Source organism: Saccopteryx bilineata, chromosome 7, assembly GCF_036850765.1.
Source record: "Saccopteryx bilineata isolate mSacBil1 chromosome 7, mSacBil1_pri_phased_curated, whole genome shotgun sequence".
NCBI lineage: Eukaryota > Metazoa > Chordata > Mammalia > Chiroptera > Emballonuridae > Saccopteryx > Saccopteryx bilineata.
In genome coordinates this window covers 101,225,471-101,245,386 of record NC_089496.1, presented here as the reverse complement: position 1 = coordinate 101,245,386, position 19,916 = coordinate 101,225,471, and the positions used below count along the sequence as shown (strand labels likewise).

The 19,916-nt window shown below is 42.8% G+C and overlaps 1 long non-coding RNA gene across 1 annotated transcript in view; it reads left to right on the top strand.

The window, feature by feature from the left end:
- The first annotated feature begins 128 nt into the window (after window positions 1-128).
- Window positions 129-19,916, top strand: part of LOC136310125 (uncharacterized) — a 54,904-nt gene continuing 35,116 nt past the window's right edge. Inside the window, exons 1-2 of the long non-coding RNA XR_010726512.1 lie at window positions 129-167; window positions 14,138-14,189. This is a non-coding gene — a long non-coding RNA (uncharacterized lncRNA). The remainder of the gene's footprint in view (window positions 168-14,137; window positions 14,190-19,916) is intronic.

Here is a 19,916-nt window from a genome sequence, read left to right as displayed (position 1 = left end):
GTGCGCCCGACGCCTCTTCGGCTTTCCCAGGCTTCGAAGCTGAAGCTGATGGGGAGTAGAGGAACGGGGTAAGGAGGGGGGGGGGTCGCGAGGGCTTATGGGAATTGTAGTCCATGGCCTCCTGCGCCGGCTGAGAGGTGGCTGTGCCTTCTGAGGGCTCCGATGGTGTAAGTGATTTTTCTCCTAAGATTGCATTTCCTTCTTCAGTAGTGATAATTCGATGCCATAGGTGTAATTAGGAATTGCAAGTCCTAAACTGCCAAACCCGAGCACCAAGTCTGTGTGTTTGCGGTGGGATCTCTCTTCACATCCCACCCGCTCGCCGCCCGTACAGAACGGAGGAGACCCAACATCCACGAATAGAAAACTTAAGATGCTGACTTTAGCTGCGGCTGGTGAAGAACCATAGTTCCCTTGTTTCATTGCTTCTTTCACTTGATTGTGCTCGTGAGGTCATGGTTCAGAATTAAAATACACCTGAGTCTTAGCTTTGTTAGAGGAAGGAACCTCTTTACCTTGTGCACGGCGGTATTGGCATCGTCGCCAGGGCTTCACACAGAGGAGGCAATTAAGTACCTGTTTGGAATTGAATAAGTGGACACAAGTTCTTAAGATTCCCCCAAGAAACTTCTAGGCCCAGCCAATGCTTATTTTAATGCCTTTCAGGTGTTCCGTCCACAGCCCCCCTACCCCCACCCAATTCCCACAAGTCACTTGTAATTTTTTTTTTTTTTTTTTTTTTTTTTTTTTTGTATTTTTCTTAAGCTGGAAACGGGGAGGCAATCAGACAGACTCCTGCATGCGCCTGACCGGGATCCACCCGGCATGCCCACCAGGGGGCGATGCTCTGCCCATCTGGGGCGTCGCTCTGTCGCGACCAGAGCCACTCTAGCGCCTGGGGCAGAGGCCATGGAGCCATCCCCAGCGCCCGGCCCATCTTTTGCTCCAATGGAGCCTCGGCTGCAGGAGGGGAAGAGAAGACAGAGAGGAAGGAGAGGGGGAGGGGTAGAGAAGCAGATGGGTGCCTCTCCTGTGTGCCCTGGCTCGGAATCGAACCCAGGACTTCCGCACACCAGGCCAACACTCTACCACTGAGCTAACCGGCCAGGGCCCACTTGTAATTCTTAATAATTTGAAGAGTTTTAATTCTAACCCTTCTGTACACATTGGCTTAGTTACACATTGCGGCAGTAGCAAAAGGCATTATTGCGATTCATAAAATTACACTTCTCATTTGAAACCTCTCTAGAAGATAGCCACTCCCCAGTGAAGTTCAGAAACATTGTTCCTATCGTGGCACAAGGCAGAGTAGAGAAAAGTTCCTCATTTTACTTCTACTCGAGTGCCTTAAGTCATATTCTGAGCATTGTCAGACAGATCAAGTTTGTCTTGCCCTACGATGGAGCCTAGACCTGGGACGCTGAGGACCCAGGTTGGTAAACCCGAGGTTGCAGGGTTAAGTTTGGGATCGTAGACATGACCCCTGGTCGCTGGCTTGAGCCCAAAGGTTGCTGGCTTGAGCCCAAAGGTTGGTTGCTTGAAGCCCAAGGTCACTGGCTTGAGCCCAAGGTCGCTGGTTTGAGCCCAAGGTCGCTGGTTTGAGTAAGGGGTCACCGGCTTGGATAGAGAACCTCACCACCAAGGCATGTATGAGAAGCAATCATGAACAACTAAAGTCCCGCAACTACCAGCTGATGTTTCTCATCCTTTGTCTTTATTGTTTCCCCAAGTTTTCTTATAGCCGCCATCCCTGCTCTTGTCCTCTTGCACATTAGTATATAGCATCCTACTGATGCTTCTTAGCTGAATCACCAGTTATGACACCCCATTTAAAGTTCAACAAGTATATGAAAGAACAATATTTTAAAGACAGTGTTTATTTCTTCCTGTATTTTAACCATTATTCCTCATTTCAGTCAGATTGCCAGACCCTCATTAAACCTTTGGGATTCACAGCAATGCAAATATACTTAAAATCACAGAACTGTACACTTATAAATAGTGAGAAGGGGAGATTTTATGTTCTGCATATTGTACCACAAAAAGAAAAGCCAAAAAAAAAACATTGTTGGGGGGGGGGTTCCCAGTTTTTGCAAAGTGGAAAGAAGCTGAAATTCCTAAAAGGAAGTCATTTACTCTTGTGGTCTATTACAGTGGTTTTCAACCTTTCACCCTTGAGTAGTGAAGATAGAATTATTTCAGGGACCACTAAAGCAGAAACCACCCTGAGCGTAGCAAATTCAACTCAGATAACGGGATCTGTAATCTCTATACGACATCAGGGTGGTTAACTCTTTTTTGGCAGACCACAGGAAATTTCTGGCAGACGGACCTGGGGACCGGCAGTTGTAAAACACTGGTCTATTATATGTGTGGGTGGGGGGAAGGGCCAGAAGAGAAGAGAAGTAGAGAATTATTTTGAGAGTAAGGAGACAGAAACGGAGAGATTGACAGGTCCCAGGGTCAGTGGATACCTGAGCCTACTTCAAGGTTTTCCAGGAAGGTTACATGTCTCCAGATGGGATGACTACACCCAGGGAGTCAAAGCATCCTTTAGCTTCAGCAAAGATTTCTGTGCTCTCCTTTGGCATAGAAGCAGCAATCCGGGGACCGTAAGAGAAGGTTTAAAGCACACTTGAGCAATGAGGACTTGGAGATTAGAGAGCTGTTACGCAGTGTCTAGACCTAAGTAAGCTTCCCTAATTCTGTTGTGACCCTGGGGTGGGGAGTGGGGGAAGGGTAGAACTAGGGGTGAAAAATAATACTTTCATTCGAATCTCCCACAAGCCAGTGCAGAATCAGAGTGAATTTGACTAGAAGAAAACAAAGAAATGGATATTTCTAGCACATTTTATTTCTGGAATGCTAGGGGACAGCAAAAATTAATTCTACTCTGCTGTCGAGTTTGTATTCTTGGCATCAGAAGCACCAGGCTCTAATTTTCTGAAATAACCAAGATCTGCATTGGGTAAGCCTTCAGTTTACAGGTTGTCTTAATGTACGTACGAGTTAGGATTCTTTGGTTGGGAGTGACAGAAATTGATTCACACCAGCTTAGGATTTTATCAAAAGGGTATTTTTAAAATGATTTATCAGAATTATATTGGAATTAGAATCTGGGAAGTTCTCTCTCTCTCGCTAGTTCTCTCTTTCTCCCACCACATCTTCCTTTTATGTCTTCTTTATTCTTCTCTCTTGGTTCTAGCAGGCATTTTTTTACTCATTCCACATGCTTGGTTTAAACCATCCTGTTTTGATCCAGTTCCAAAAATATTCAGGATGAGGTCACTCCTGGCCACCTACACATTCACTTTATCCCTTAACCATAGTACTTTCCTCACTCACTTTCCTGCTTGATTTTTCTCCATAGCACATTTCATTTGACACACCAACTATTTACTTTTTTTGTTTGATGTCTTATTTCCTCCATCAGAATGTAAGCTCCATGAGGCATTTTTATACGTTTTATCCACCACTATATCCCCAGGGCCTGGAATAGTGTCAGATGTAGCACTCAATAAGTAGTTGTTGAGTAAGTGAACGAATACACATGGCAGCTCTAGCAGCTACCATGTAGATACAGGGGATTAGTGCCAGTTCCCAGAGAAGTAGAATGCTGAACACATAACATAATAGACCTATATTCCAAGTGTTACTTACCTCATGTGACTTCCGATGCTTTTATCTTCATTTTACATATTTGGAACTGAGGCAAAGAGAGCAACACATTGCCTAATGCTATCTAGTAAGACTCCAACTTTCTGGACCAACTTCCATGATGCCCTCAACTACCCACATGCCTCCAAGGGTTGTTAACTAACGAGAATCAAACATTGATAAGAAGTCCAGGTTTTATTCCAGATTTGCCACTGGCTCCTCCATGGTTGCATTCCTGGGGCACTTATCTCATCCTTGCCATAGGCATGTGTGCTTGGGAAAGCGATGCTTTACACATTCTACAACTTTTGCTCATCTGAGCAATTTCCTATAGATGGTAGGATTATAGGAAACAGTGCTTTACAAGAATTTACAGACTATATAGTGCAAGTTTAAAACTGAAGCACAAAAAAAAATGTTTCTTATAACCAAGAAGAGAGAGTGTTGGAGATGCTCATGGCTGTACCGTAGACTTGAGAAAGGCGTCAATATTTTTTAAGGTCATAGAAAAGGCTGACATGTTTTATTGTATGAAATTTAGCAGAGCTGGAAAACTCTCAAAAATAATCTGCTGCTTATGCCATTGTGAATTATCTTAACAGGGAAGATAATTACAGAGGTTGGTTGTGCAAGGAGTTCTGCTGTTGAGCTTATATATCTAAAGGAAAGATATGGTTTTCATAGAGGTAGATGTCTAACAACGTTTTCTTTCTGAGGTATAAACATTTTTTAATGTTTTAATTTTTCCCACACACTTATTTTATAAAAAGGAAAAATGGTAGCAATAAAGTAAAATTTAAAATTAAACACAAAAAAACTTTAAAGGAAGGGTCGATAATAAAACACTAATACTACAGAGTACCCCAGATATGTAGGAATAAGGAGCAAAAAAGCTAAAGTCCAAATAATCTAGGAATGGGGGGGGGGGCAAAATCCGAGACAGTAAAAACAAAATAAATAAATAAAAAGGAACTTTTAAAGAAGACCAAGAAAGAGATCGATTTCCTGCTTGAGACCGTTAGGTTGGCAAAGCCCAAGCAAATCTCCTACTCTGCATGACTTTTCTGTCGAGGAGAATGATTTTTGGATGAAAATTGGAAGAGGAGCCTAACCAGGCGGTGGTGCAGTGGATAGAGCGTCGGACTGAGATGCCGAGGACCTATGTTCGAGACCCCGAGGTCACCAGCTTGAGCGTGGGCTCATTTGGTTTGAGCAAAAGCTCACCAGCTTGGATCCAAGATCACTGGCTCCAGCAAGGGGTTACTCGGTCTGCTGAAGGCCTGTGGTCAAGGGACATATGAGAAAGCAATCAATGAACAACTAAGGTGTTGCAACGAAAAACTAATGATTGATGCTTCTCATCTTTCCATTCCTCTTTGTCTGTCCCTGTCTATCCCCCTCTCTCTGACTCTCTGTCTCTGTAAAAAAAAAAAAAAAAAAAAAAAAGAAAAGAAAGAAAGAAAGAAATTGGAAGAGGAAACAATTGATAAGAGGAGAATGATGCCCACGAAAGGTGAAAGGATTGGACCAACTGAGGCTAGAGCTCCTAGTTCAAAAAAATCATCTCTTAGGGCTGTTGGGAGAGGGAAGATATGAGAACTTGCTAAAGACATTGCTTAAGGGGACTCTTCTGTTGACTATATATATATATATATATATACATATATATGCTGCGTGCTGGTGCTTTACAGTTTCCTAGAATTTCTGTAGTAACTCTCAAGTTATGTTTGTGGATGAAATACAGTGTAGGCTGCATGCTAGAATTTCACTACGAGGTAGTTATCATCATATTATTATCTTCATCATCATCTTCCCCATTTACAGATGCGGTAAATGAAGCCAAATGAGGTGAGGTCATTTGACCAACTGTATATAACTAGCCTACAGTGAGTGGAGGGGTTGGGGTCTCCAAGACCAGCTGCAGACTGGGTTCTAGAAGGGTGCCCAGGATTCAGAAAACCTGTGAACCTCATGGGCACAGTTTATTACAGCCAAGGGTACAGCTCCACATCAGTAGAAGGAACAGGGAGCTGGAGGGAAAGTACCTGGAGAAACCAGCCAGGCCTTCCAGTCCTCCCTCTTAGTGTAGCCACAGGGACAGTGCTTCATCTTCCCAGCAATGCAATGTGACAGCGAGTGTGAAGGGAAGCTCCCCTGAGCCTTGGTGTGCACGGGTTTTATTGGAGATCAGTTATGTAGGCATCCAGCTCCTGGAGGACTAACGTACTCAGTCCTCAGCCCCGAGACCCCTAACCGATACCATGTGGCTCAGAGCACCAGGCATATGAAAACAGATGTTCACCATAAGTCATCTCACTAGTATAAACTCTCTTGTCTAGCTTATACAGTGTCACCAAAGGTCTCAGACATACTAAAACAGTCTTATCAGGCAGGATGTGCCTAGGGCTCAGCAGTTAGCTCCCAGAAATCAGTCAAGTCCTAGCCTTCTCTTTGGAATGTGCAGAATTAGCACAATAACTCATCCAACCCACATGTGGCTCATCTGACAACCCTAGGATGTATTATTGTCATGTAAAGATGAGGAAATTGAGGCTTAAAAAGAACCAGCAATATGCTGCCAGCCCCTGACAACTAAGTGGCAGTTAAATTTGGTAGAATCCAGGTTTGCCCGATTCTAATAGCTATAATTTTAACCAGTACTCAGTAACCAGTAACCAATACAGTTAGACTAGCAGGGGTCCCCAAACTTTTTACACAGGGGACCAGTTCACTGTCCCTCAGACCGTTGGAGGGCTGCCACATACACTGCTCCTCTCACTGACCACCAATGAAAGAGGTGCCCCTTCTGGAAGTGCGGCAGTGGACCGGATAAATGGCCTCAGGGGGCCATAGTTTGGGGACACCTGGGAGTGAAGTTGAATTTTAGTGATTTTTTACAGAGATAAACATTAAGTCCTAGACTATAGATGCTTTAAAAAATATTTTTTCAATGTCAAGTCATAGAAAATATGGTTTAGAATTAACCTAAATGAAAAAGTTTGGGGGATTTCAGTATCCATTAAACTTACATGAGTGCAATATAAAATGGCCACCAGAACATCTGATGTAATCTTGGAAGCAATAACAGAATTATTTCTAGAGCAGTGATTTTCAGCCTTTTTCATCTCATGACACCCGTAAGCTAATTTCTAAAATTCTGTAGCACACCAAAAAATGTATCTTATAATATACTATATATAATATCTATATATAATATAATATATAACTATATCTATATGTGTATATATAGATATAACTATATGTGTAAGGTATTTTCCCTGCTGAGGAAGAAGGAAGGGCATAGCCACGAAGTGGAATAGCAAAAACTTTATTTAGTAGAGCGCTTCCCAGACGATGTTCTCTGGTCCGCGAGACAGGAGCCAGAGAAGTCGCGCGTACTCTCCTGCTTGGGGGGTAATTTATAGAGTCAGTAGGGTGGTCGGGTTAATATGACGTGGCGAAATTTCATTGGCTGACAGACAGTCATTCTTTTTCAAAGGGCTCCTGGGAAGTTTCTTTTGGTGCACATGGATGTGGGCAGTTCCAGCCAAAGTTCCCAGGCCTGGTTCCTCACGTGACCTTCCCCCATTGCCAACCGACCTCACATTCTGACCTTTTATGTGAGATAGGGGCGCCACTATTCATCTGGCTACTTCCTGCTGGTTAGGGGCGTTGTGGGGAGGGGAGGTCAGAAGGTGGTGGCTTTGAGGGGAGTCGCGTATATGGGTGTAGAAACATCTGGTTGACTGTGACTCGAGAAACTTCGCTGATGTGATCTTGTAAGAATTTTAAAAAGAGGAGTAGATATGAGTAATATGCTGATAATTAGAAGAGAACCTAAAATTAGGGGCAGCCCGGGTGAGGATGGGTGGCTGCCATCAGGAGTTAAGTGGGTTATAGAAGGAGAGGTCCTTGTGCAGTTTCTCTTGCAGATGGTGGAGGATCCCTATGCTTTCTTCCATTGGGCCGGTCTCATTGAACAGCATTGCTCCCTGCTTTAGCTCACTCTGGCAGCAGCTTCCCGGTGGGAGGGACAGAACCAACAGGAGGGTCTGCAGGGCCCAACCCTTTGATGAGCCAGAGACGGGTAGGGCCCAGTGGTTCCAACTGCCAGCAGTCCTGCATGGCGGCAAGCTTGAGGCGAGAGACATGGTTAGAAATGAGGGTAGTATTGATTATGGAGGAGCCCTTGGAAGTGAGGAAGATGTTGTCAGTTGGACAGTGGCTCTGAGACTTTGTAGAATGTCCCAACCCAGGAGGGGTACAGGGCATGATGGCATAACTAAGAAGGAGTGTGAAAAGGGGATTCCGTCCAAACTGCATGTCAGGGGTGACATGCGAAGGGGAAAAGAAGAGGCCCCATCCATTCCCATAACTGAGACCTGTGAGGGAACTAGAGGTCCAGAGTGTGATGGCAAAACAGAGAAGGTAGCCCCCGTGTCCACAAGAAATGAGATGGACTTACCCGCTCCTGCAGCATCACCCTGGGCTTGGCGAGGGTGATGGGGGTCTCCGAGTCCAGGCCGTGTCAGTCTCCATGAGGCCTAGGAGTTTGAGTGGTGGGCCACCCTGGCTGGTTTGGCCTCCCCTTTGGGTGGCTTGTCCTCCACATAGAGGTGCTGAGGACGAGTCTGTTGTCCAAAAGGGGCAATCGCTCCACCAGTGACCAGGCTGCTTGCAGTTAGGGCAGGGCTTCGTGGGCGGCCTTGGGCAGGGGCACTGCCAGGCACAGTGACCTTTCTTGCCACACTTAAAGCAAGCTTCTGGTGGGGATCCTCTTTGCGGTCCGAACTTGGGTCGGGCACCTTCTATGCCTTGCCCTTGTTGCTCTGCCCACTTCAGGGCTGCCACAAGAGCCTGGGTTTGGAGTGTTACCTTTTACTGCATGTGGTCTGGCGAGTAGCCTTGGCCTTTTTCTACTAGCTGCTACCATTAGTAACTTTTAATGCCCTGTTTATCAGGTCTTGGATAGGGGTTTGGAGGCTGAGAATAAGAGAGGGGTGGCTCCTGGGGAGCCCGGCACCCAGATCCGGCTGGAAACGCTGGAGCCAGAGACAGGACAGGGCCAGGCCTTCCTGCAAGAAGATCAAGGTTGGGCTGTGGGGTCAGGAACCCTGCAAACCTGCATGAGGGTCAATGGCCAGTGGAGAAAACCTGATGGGGGAGGGGCTTAAGAACTCAGTGGAGAAGGGAGGGCTCCTGGCCAGCAGGAGAGGGGGCTTCCTAGAGGGAAGAGACCCTAGCAGAAAAGGTCCACAGAGAGCGGTTCCAAGAGAGGGGTGCTCCCGGGGGTTGGGTAGGAGGGGGAGAGAGTTGGGGGTCGGCGAAGGAGGAAAGATCAGGAGCGGAGGTTTTAGGTGAAGTTTCTCTAGCCAAAAGGGCCTGCGCCATAGAACAGGTGGCTTAGAAATTAGGACAGGAGCACAAATGCCAGAAACCCTGAATGTAAGGGATCTCCAACCATTTCCCAGTTCTTTGGCAATAGTTAAGTTGGTGAGGGTGTTAAAATCGAAAGTCCCTTCAGGAGGCAACCTGGTCCGATTATCTAGTGGGTTTTGTGGCCCAGCCACATTGGATTAGAAAATCAGTTTCTTCTTCTTCAGGGAGAGAGAGATTCCGGATAAGACACTCCAGCAGTGTTTTTGGATCAGGTTTAGATTCCTGTGCTTCTGTGGCCACCCTCAGCCCTTGGAGTGATCAGAGATGAGAATTGGCATCCCACAACTCAAACTCTGGCCACTGGATGGTTAGGTAGAGTGGGAGTGACCGGGACATCTCCACACACGCATTCGGAACGGAAAAGAGGTCCTTGATGCAGCTGCGATTACAGACAGGGAGTCTCGAGGGAAAGAACTGAGGGGAGGCTGGAGGCAGGGGACTTACCACACTGTGTGCTGAAGTGGGTGGAAAGTCGTAGATCCTGGTTCTTCCTCAGAAGGGAAGGGGAGAGGAACAGCCCCAGCAGGCTTCAAACTCCTCCCGGGTTTCAGCACCAAATGTAAGGTATTTTCCCCGCCGAGGAAGAAGGAAGGGCATAGCCGCGAAGTGGAATAGCAAAAGCTTTATTTAGTAGAGTGCTTCCCAGATGATGTTCTCTGGTCTGCAAGATGGGGGCCAGAGAAGTTATGCGGATTCTCCCGCTTGGGGGTAATTTATAGGGTTGGGAGGGTGAAGGCGAATTGATATGACGTGGCGAAATTTCATTGGCTGACAGACAGTCATTCTTTTTCAAAGGGCTCCTGGGAAGTTTCTTTTGGCACTCATGAGTGTGGGCAGTTCCAGCCAAAGTTCCCAGGCCTGGTTCCTCACATGACCTTTCCCCATTGCCAACTGACCTCACAATATGTACTATATCTATATATAATACATAACATATTTTTAGTGATATGACAAAAAAATAGTTAGAATTTTGATTCATTCACACCAGATGGCTTTTGTTGTTTTGGCTGTTGTCATTTTTTATTACTTGACAATCTAAGGGAAAATAGGTCAGTGCCCCTGACTAAATAGTCAAATATTGCATGTTATAAAAATTGTTGCGGCGCACTAGTTGAAAAGTTCTCGTCCAGCGTGATGAAGGTGCTTTCGGGTCCTGATAACATGGCTGACTCTGGGTAATACTTCATACTCCAGAGCTCTCTCTGTCTCAGAGATTTCTTGTCCTCTCTCTTCAGTTCAGTAACAAGCTATCTGATGAACCATCCCTAAGAACGTATGGTGTTAGATTAAATAAATCTATCGCTTTGGTAGGTCAAAACTTGTGAATATCAGCAATTTCAATCTGATATTAACAGCTGATGATAGTTGGAAGCATCGCTTCTCTAGGAGTATTTTTGTTTTAGCAGAGGGATCCAAGGGCCAGCAGTCCAAAGTAGGAAACTCCGATCTTGTGAACATGGAAACATTCTGATGCTTGCCAAATCACACCATGCCCAACCTACATTTTCTTGACAGCTGTTCCACGAAGCTATACCAGTTCCTCTTTCTGTTATTGTCAACTCATAGCCATTCAGATAAATTAATGTTCCCATCTCAGCTGACTCATTTGGCAGAAAAAGCTAGCTCACCTGCCAATGCAGTAGTTGGCTCACATGACCTCTCTATCAAAAATGCACAATTTCATATCAACAAGAAAAAAAGAAGTAGTATGCCCTTCTTACCCCAAAGTAGAAGTTCAGGTTAACTAAATGTAAAATTTTCAGTCCAAAGAAGTAGGAAAGAGGGTCACGGTGCAGAAAGACCTGAGATAATACAGATATTTTACCATGTATAAAATTAGTATACTGGATCTCTTTTATTTTTTAGATCAGTAAAAGATCCCTGTAATTACTCCTGAGCTCTCAAAACATTTACTCAAAGGGTATATTGATTCCCTACAGTGTACACAATGTTCAAGATATATTAAGGACATTAAATAAATTTTCAAATTAAACTAGTATATACCATTATAAATATTGAATTTTTCTTAAATGGCATTAATAATATAAATATTTATATTTTAATATAAACTAAATATATGTGATCTTACCTATTAGTTAAATTATAAATACAGTAAACATACTGCTCTGGGATTAGTCAAATGTTGTCTTTAATGCTTCTAAAGTATCTGATAGTTTTTATGTTATTTATGGTTTTTATGTTACTTAATGTACCAACATTCATTGGTACAACAAATGTTTATCATGTACCTGATCTGGGTGGGATAGGCACACGAACTAACTTTCATATTGGCCCCTTACTGTAAATACATCATTTATCAATACCAGTTCTTAAGTAGGCTCTGAGGACTTGAAATATTTAAAATGTTCACATTCCAAAGATAATGTACAAATTGTCTTCATTGATTAATCTATGTTCTCATAAGCTGGGGCAATGTCTGTTCTGCGACTTCAGTTTTCTTTAAACATTTAATAATGTTCTCCCCTTGAGGAAGGGTTTAAGGCTGGACTGAGAAGACAGAGGTGATGGATGCTTCCCATTACCAGGTTGAATGAGAAGCCTCTTTTTAAGCTTGGACTAGATGCCTAGAGGCTAGCAGAGGAAGGAGGCTCTACCTCCCCCCCTCCCACGTCATTTGTTATCTCAAGAGTCCTGAAGGCCTCAGCCTTTCCTATTACTACTTAATTGAGTTAGGAAAATTATGATCTTCCTTTTAAATATTATACAGGTTTTAAATGTGAGATTGATTTTCTTGTGGGGATGAGAGATGAGAGAAGGTTTGGGTACACCCCTCCTAAGCTGTGATTTGCTATCTATTCCACACTTTAAAAAACAGCAAACTGACAAAAAAGATGGCTGAATATTTTGGCCAAATTAGAGAATAAATATATGTTCTTATTTTTGGAGCCAAGATAAGACACACCTGCATAAGTTTCTTGATTATGCAGATATGCCTTGCCTCCAAAATTTCTTGATTCCTGTGGTTAGCCTTAAGTTGGAAAAACAGTTCAGCAAATGCAAAGCTTCAGCATGAAATCTTTAAATTACTTTTTACTATGCAACATTGAATAACATATATCATACATTTATTACTTTATTGACTTTATACTAGGAATCTCAAAAGCTTTGACCTGCACCCACATCTTACATCCACAATATTCTTTTCTTTCTTTCTTTTTTTATTCTATTCTTCTACTTTGAACAACTACTAATTAACCACAAATGCCCTGGTCATTCTTCCGCAGAATAAAATGTACAACTACTTTACAGAATTAGTGAAAGGGAAGAAAACAATTCTTAGTTCAGTGAAGATCATACTGAAACTCCATGGTGCTTGGCCTTGATCTGTTTCTTAAACTGTACAGTGGAAACTTAAAAGTTCACATCTGGTTTGTAAATTGACCGTGACGCCTCAGTCAATGGCTGAACTGACTTAGTTTGGTTTATCCAGCTAAAGGTGAGAGTCCACCTATTGGGGAGGAAAAAGTTTTTCTTAACCCCTTTTCGGTCCTTGGCTGAGTCTGAAAATTAAACGGACAAAGACAAAGAGGAGAAAAGCTTACAAATGTAGTGGATGTTTTTACATGCACATGGGCACCTTCTCAAGAGCATGGAGACCCAAAGAAGTGACCAGAACAAGAAGCTTTTATATATATACCTTTTAGACAAAGTAACAATAAATGTGTGAAGAATTGACAAGACAGAGTGATTTGGGCCAAGGGTAGTAGTGAATGGTGAAGAAGTAGCTAGAAGATAAAGGTCAGTTTAACAAGGTTTGTCGGTATAGATGTCTCAGTCTCGCACACCCCTCTCTGATTATAAGATGTCTTTTTCCTCCTGGTACCTTTCACCTGGGAGATTTATCTCCTGCTTTCAGGGAGAAGGGGGTCTCCGTGACCTTCCTCCTGCCATTCTCAAATGGCAAAGTGCCATATTTGGGGACAGCATGTCCTGAACCCTATCACACCCAACAAATTTATGTTTGATAACTATTCCAGGAGGAACGTCTCCTCATCTATAGCTCTCTAATACAGATATAGTTTTTAGAAAAATATTGAGGTCCTGCTATCTATATTACAAAATAAATATTCCATATTTTATCCGAAAGCAGGATACTTATGGCATTCATAAAACTGCCAGTCTGTGTAATTCATCAAACAGACAAGCAAACCCGAATAGGAAATTTTAGCCTTGATTTATTTCAGAGTTTAAAACAGCCAGCTTGTTGTATTAAATATATGTATCTAATATTTACATTTTTTTTCTTGCACATAATTCTGTTTTCTGATTATGGTGCACATTTATTTCACACTCCAGTATATAACAGAGATGCCGGGGAGAAATTTTTAGACGTGGTGTCATTTTACTGAGAGATATTTTCTTCTCTGATAAATGGCTTTGAGAGTAGCTACATAGCCTTCCCCTTTCCTCATCCACCCCACCTCACAGAATTTGTCAGTGCACCTTTGTAACCTGCCTGGAGAGAATTATAATCTGCCGTGTGACTTTGCCAGCCATTAATCTTCCTCCCGTTTATGGGACTGAAGGAAGAAATCCCTGGAGCGTGTTTTCCCCCAGCCTCTGAGTCATCCTGTTGGCTCCTTTAGTCACAGATAAAAGAGCAGTCTTGCACACTCGCCGCTGGTCTCCGGGGACAGGGCCAGCCACGCAGCTCCGCTGCCTTGGATTTTTTCCGTGAAGGATTCATGCTTGTCACCACCCAGCAGAAAATCAACCCTATCAACTTCAGTTAAGGTGTCACCATAAAAGCCGAGGATGTCTGAGAATAAGGAAGTGACACATGCAATTGAAGTCTCACGCATCTTCTCGTTCAGGGTGTGGGGAAAGTTCTCTGCTAAAAGCTTTCATAAAATAGCCTTTTCTGCCAGCGGCAGCATTTTATCACCAGTTGTAATAACCAACTCCTTAAATGCATGACTTCCCTGAGAAGTCATGAATAAGCCAATTCCGATTCCTGGGTACATAAATTGTCCGGGATATCTTTCCCGAGTACCAAATTATGTGTCTCTTCTGCCCACAGAGGAGCCCTGAGATCGCGTCGCCTTGGATTATTTTCTGCAATACCAACCAAGGTAAGGGAAGAACACAATTCTCAATCAACCTAGCGTATAAATGGCACCCTTGACAGTATCTTCCATGGCGGTCCTGAGGTCAAAAGTACTGGAAGGTTTACCGCTATATCCACACTTAGCTCTTTTTTTTTCCACCAAGAAATAAAGATTAAAACTCAGGAGAGACTTTTGCCTCATGGGTCACTGATCACAGATGGTTTCATTCACCGTTCACCAAGCCCCTGCTGAACATCCCCTTTGTGCCAGGCAGGTGCCGGAGGGCTCTGGGGCGGACGTGCTCCCGGGAGTGCCCTGTGCTCCCAAATCCCATGGCAAGGGGCCCAGTCATCAGTGAAAAGTTGATCGGTGCAGGAAAGAGAGAAGGTCTCTTCTGGGTATCCTAGTGGTGTTCCTGGAAAATCGTATTGATATCCTGCTCACATGATTTAAATTTTACACATTTATATCCAGAATGACCTAACCCAGTGCTTCTAAAACTATTTTATGGTGAAGGACTAGTTTTTAAAAATGCCCCGTCCATGTACACTGATACTTCTGTGAAATATATTTAAAATGAACTACGAGGACAAATAGATTTTTCGAAATCTCAAAATATAATGCCACATTATTATTACAATAATGTTATTGTATATTATTACATACTACTCTGTCAGATTGCTATAGAAGTCTCTCTGTGCTTACTCTCAGTTTCTGTACTTATCACAGACTTGGAATCCGTAGTATGCCTGTCGGCCCTGGTCTGTGGATCAGGCATTGGATAGCACTGCTCTAATACCTTTCATGCTGTATACGTCCTATGTGCTTTGTGTTGCCTGTATAAATTGCAGTCAAAGCAAGGCACACATTCTTAGTGAAACCTTCCTTCAGAAGAGGAATGCCCCCTTATTAGTATAGTGGTAAATGTTTCACAACCCAGAGCTTATCTTGTCCTTTCTTGGAACAGAATATTATTGTGGAGCAAACATTGGCTTTGGATCCAAACAAATCTGGGTTTGAAGCCCAGATCTGTCATTAGCTGTGTGACCTTTGGCAAGTTCATCAACTACTCTGGGCCGTTTGCCTATCTACAAAATGGGGTGGTCAAATGACCTCCTTTCAAATGCACTGTAGATAAGGCATCTGTAATGAAGTGAGCATGCAATGCAGAGAGCTGTCACTATTATAAAAGGTGGCTTGCTAAACTGGGGGCAATCCTCAGAGGCAGGCTGTGGGGGAAAAACAACAACAACACATCTCTTGCATGTGCCCCAGTTCCTGGCTCAGTACCAGCAATAAATGCATATAGTGCAGAATAGAGAGGAGAGGGAAAGGGAGGTGAGGACACAGGAGGAGAGGAGAAAGGAGAGCAAAGGCGGAAGGCAATGCCAGAAGTGTTAAATCAAGGTTTCTCTCCCTTTAATAAGTTTCAGAGAGTGTTTCATTATAACATGCAGAAATTGGAATGGATGCGACGTGAGTTCCTTGGTTTGCTGCCAGGGAGGGTTCAAAGTGGGGTCACTATCTTTCACTTGGAATTGGACACCTACCCTAGTTAACCCACCCTGCAGCCATTGAACAATCTGTCACTCCATGGTCCTTACTGAGCAATATACCCAGCACTACGCTAGGCACACAGAGCAGGAGGTAGCATGATTTGGGGACACACCTATTTAATGGGGGAGGAGGGAGGTAATAGATTACATAGCTTGACAGCATCCTGAAAACTAGACATTATCCATAGCTTTGAAAAGAGACATGCTTAGCAGTTTAGGTTTGTTTGTTTTTTTATGAACAAATTTTTCAGAAGCATGTCAGTGGTTTCTAGTGTGTAACTGAAGTTGGGTATCATTATTCAGAAGGTCAGTCTAGCAGAGCAGAGCTTGCTTTGCAGACAGAAGTGGCGGTGGAGGCTCAATGAGGTTATTTATAACCCCCCACCGCTCAGGATTGCTGACGGAGACTGCAGAGTACTGTTTCGCTTTGCAGATGACGTCAATTATTTTGGTGTGTGTTCTTGGAACGTAGTTTCTTCTAAAAGGTTGTTAACCGGCCGCAGCTGTGATAGGACATGATATTGGTCTTTGGCCTTTTGCGATTACAGTAATAAAACCTCTAACTGGATAGTAGTGTTCAATGATTCATTTTAAGATGACAGCTTTTTCTTCACTTTTTCCTAGTAGGGAAGACTTGTCACTGAAGGCACTACATACAGTTTGTTCTCCCAAAGAAAGAATCACCGTATGACTCTGCCCTAGACCAGGGGGAGTCAACCTTCTTATCCCTACCGCCCACTTTGTATCTCTTGTTATTCGGAAAATTTTCTAACGCGCACCGGTTCCACAGTAATGGTGATTTATAAAGTAGGGAAGTCACTTTACTTTATAAAATTTATAAAGCAGAGTTACAGCAAGTTAAAGCATATAATAATAATTACTTACCAAGTACTTTATGTCATATTTTCACTAAGTTTGGCAGAATACATCTTTATAAAACAACTTACTATAGTTAAATTTATCTTTTTATTTATACTTTGGTTGCTCCACTACCGCCCACCATGAAAGCTGGAACGCCCCCTAGTGCGCGGTAGGGACCAGGTTGACTACCACTGTTCTAGACACATGTGTCATGCACTTACAAACAAAAGCTTTTCTGTGATTGTTTAAAGTACTCAATGTGGTACTTCCAGTAAGAGAAAGTCTTTCATTTTTACCGAGGCTAATATAAAATATTCATCTACCAGCAATACTGCAATGCTCTATGCCTTGAGAATACTTAATATGGTAATTACTACCCCGGATAAGAATTGATAATGGCTGCTTTTTCCTAAATTAATTCTTTTTTATTTCTAGGGATGAGTAAAAGGAAATATGCAGGCTTACGAGGGCACTAAGGAATTGGTCCCCATTCCTACAAAGAATTCTAATTTTCATCATGTTGAGTTTAGGAAGTTCTTTAGTTGCCTTTAACTTAGATATTTAAAAAGTTTGTTTTTAATTGAGTAAATCTTTCCAAACTAAATTTAAGAGATTAAGCTCCAGAAGCTGATACATGTAAAGGTATTTAATGAAGGCCTTTTTCCCTCTGATGCATTGAACATCTGTAAGCCTCAGAACTCTGTGTGTATAACCAGTAATTTACAATGTAATGTCTCGTCTTGAATATCTGCATAAGTTCAGCCCACTATGACGAGATCGCAGACCGAGCCTGACGTTAGAAGAGTCACAGACCGCCCTGGTGAAAATAAATGAAATATGTTTTACAGCCCTTTGATTTCCTCCTAACTCAGTGGGGCTTTGATTTCTGGTTTAAATTTATAAGATTTATTATTTACCATTCAATTTGCAATAAAAAATATTCTCATTTTCCAAGTAGTGAGGCTCTAATTAAGAATTGAAGAAGAAATTACTGTAACACCGTGGAATGTTGAGATTTAAGAGCTTTCAAAAAATTACCAATATAAACAATTGGTTATTTAGGGCTGATGATGGATCTCCTTTTGTTTGGCAAGAGATAAGAGAGAAAAATCACTCCAATAGTTATCTTCCTTTGTCAGTGATAAACAAAGATGGAGATTAGGACCTAGCTTGGCATGTGTATACACCGTTCATAGTGAGTCACTTATGAAAACCTTGGAGCCGAATTTGGCTCTATATTGGAACTGTGATGAGACCCAGCTGGGTCCCCTAAATCACCTAAGGCAGCAGTGTCCTACGTTTAACACCGTCTCCCATTTCTCAAATGATGTCTGGAGACTTAGATCACACCCTCTGGATGTTTCTCCAGCGACTGTCCCCAGACCTTTGGTCCTGGTTTAAGCCTTCAAAGATGAGACACATTCACGATGATTTCACACTGTTCATCAGAAGGCCCAAACTTTTTCTCTCTTTCTGTTCATTGCATTCTACCTCTCTGAGACATGGGCGTGGCTGCTTCATTGTCCCAATAAGCTGAAACACCATAAAGGGCATATTTGCATACTTTTGTTTCTCTGTAATCTCTGCACGCAAGGCTCTGGGAGGATGATCAAGTTGCAGCCTTTGGAGCTTCTCTCCAATGCCAACTGCCTCACATCCCTTCCATTAGAGGTGCTACTGCCCTCTTATGTCCCCTCATTCCCTAGCAAACTTTTCTTTGGATCCTCATTTAAGGTTCAAATAACTAACAATGACCCAAAGCGATAGTTCGCATCCCAGGGTGCACATCAAAATGACGTGGGGAGTGAGGATTGCATGGTTTAGTTCGATTTCAGACTGAGTGAATCAAAATTGCTGGACATAGGAACCAAGATTTTTTATTTTTTTTGAAAGCCCATAAGCATTCCTGATGAAGAATTACTGTCCTTCCATTGAATCTGCATTTTAATGGGTTCAAAATCTGCAACGAAAGCCAGTATGATCAACGGAAGAATTTTAAGCAGCTATGTAAAAGGGCTGCAGAAAGCCAAGAATTCCCAGGACATAGTGGGTGGAGGGCTTTGGCTCCAAATCCCTTGCCTATAACAACTGCATTTTTAAACAATATTAAAAATTTTATACAGTTCTTTTTTTTCCTGACCAAAAACCACATGCTAAATTTTTACAGAAAACATGGAAAAATACAAAGAAAATGAAACTGTTAATATTTGGGCTTATTTTCCTCCACCTTTAGGTAATTGTTTTGGTTTTTTTAATTTTGTTTTTCTATTACAATTTACATTCTGTATTACTTCGTGTTGGTTTCCGTGGTACAGCATGGTGGTTAGACTTTATAAAGTGATCCCTTGAATTTTCAGGAACCCACATGGCCCCACGCAGAGCTGTTACATGGCAATTATTTTTATTTTTTTAGTTTAGCTTTTTTTTCCCCCCAAAATTGGCCTTATCATTTTTATATTGCTTTCTGCCAGTAAACGTTCATTTTGTTCTTTGAGTGTAGGGTTTATATCTCAAATTCTCCCTCTTTCTCTGTGTGTGTGTGTGTCTCTCTCTCTCTGTCTCTCTCTCTCTCTCTCTCTCTCTCTCTCTCTCTCACACACACACACACACACACACACACACACACACACACACAGTGCCTCTAGTGTTTTACGTGCTCAGTAGACACATACCGGCTGAGTGAATTTGGAGATCCAGTGCTGGACTCCTTTCTGGGCATTCACAGAAGCACACTAATAAGGATTATAATGATTTCTATCCCTTGCTTTATCAATTAGCTTCAAAATGTTATTTTTTAGGATAATGGTGTAAAAAAACACAAAATAGAATTATGAAATACAATTTTGAGTAGCTCTTTGCTTCTGCAAAATAACTCAATGGGGATTTTTAAATCTTAAAAAAAATTTGTCTTCTAAGAAAAAAGGCTTCTGCTTTTATCTTACTTTTTCCACAACAGTGGAATCCCCTTCAGCAGCTGCAAAGAATGGTCAAGGTCAGGTTCGGTTGTGTAGATCAGTAATCCCAAATAATAGTGGCTTCCAGGAGCAGCAGCTCAGAGGCTGATAGTCCAGTGGCTGTCGGGTGGTTCATGGCCAGTCAGAGACTGAAGCCCCTTCTTCTCTGCTCTGCCGTCTTCTGTGCGTGGCTTCTGTCCTGAAGGTCTACTCATAGTAAAAAGTGACTGCTGGAGCACCACCTTTACATCCGTATGCCAGGCAACCAATAGATACAGGAATTTACCAGGAATCCTCACTGCCCTTTTGATGTTCCGCTTATCTGCCTGACCTCACTCACTCTTACTCAGGGGTCCCCAAACTTTTTACACAGGGGGCCA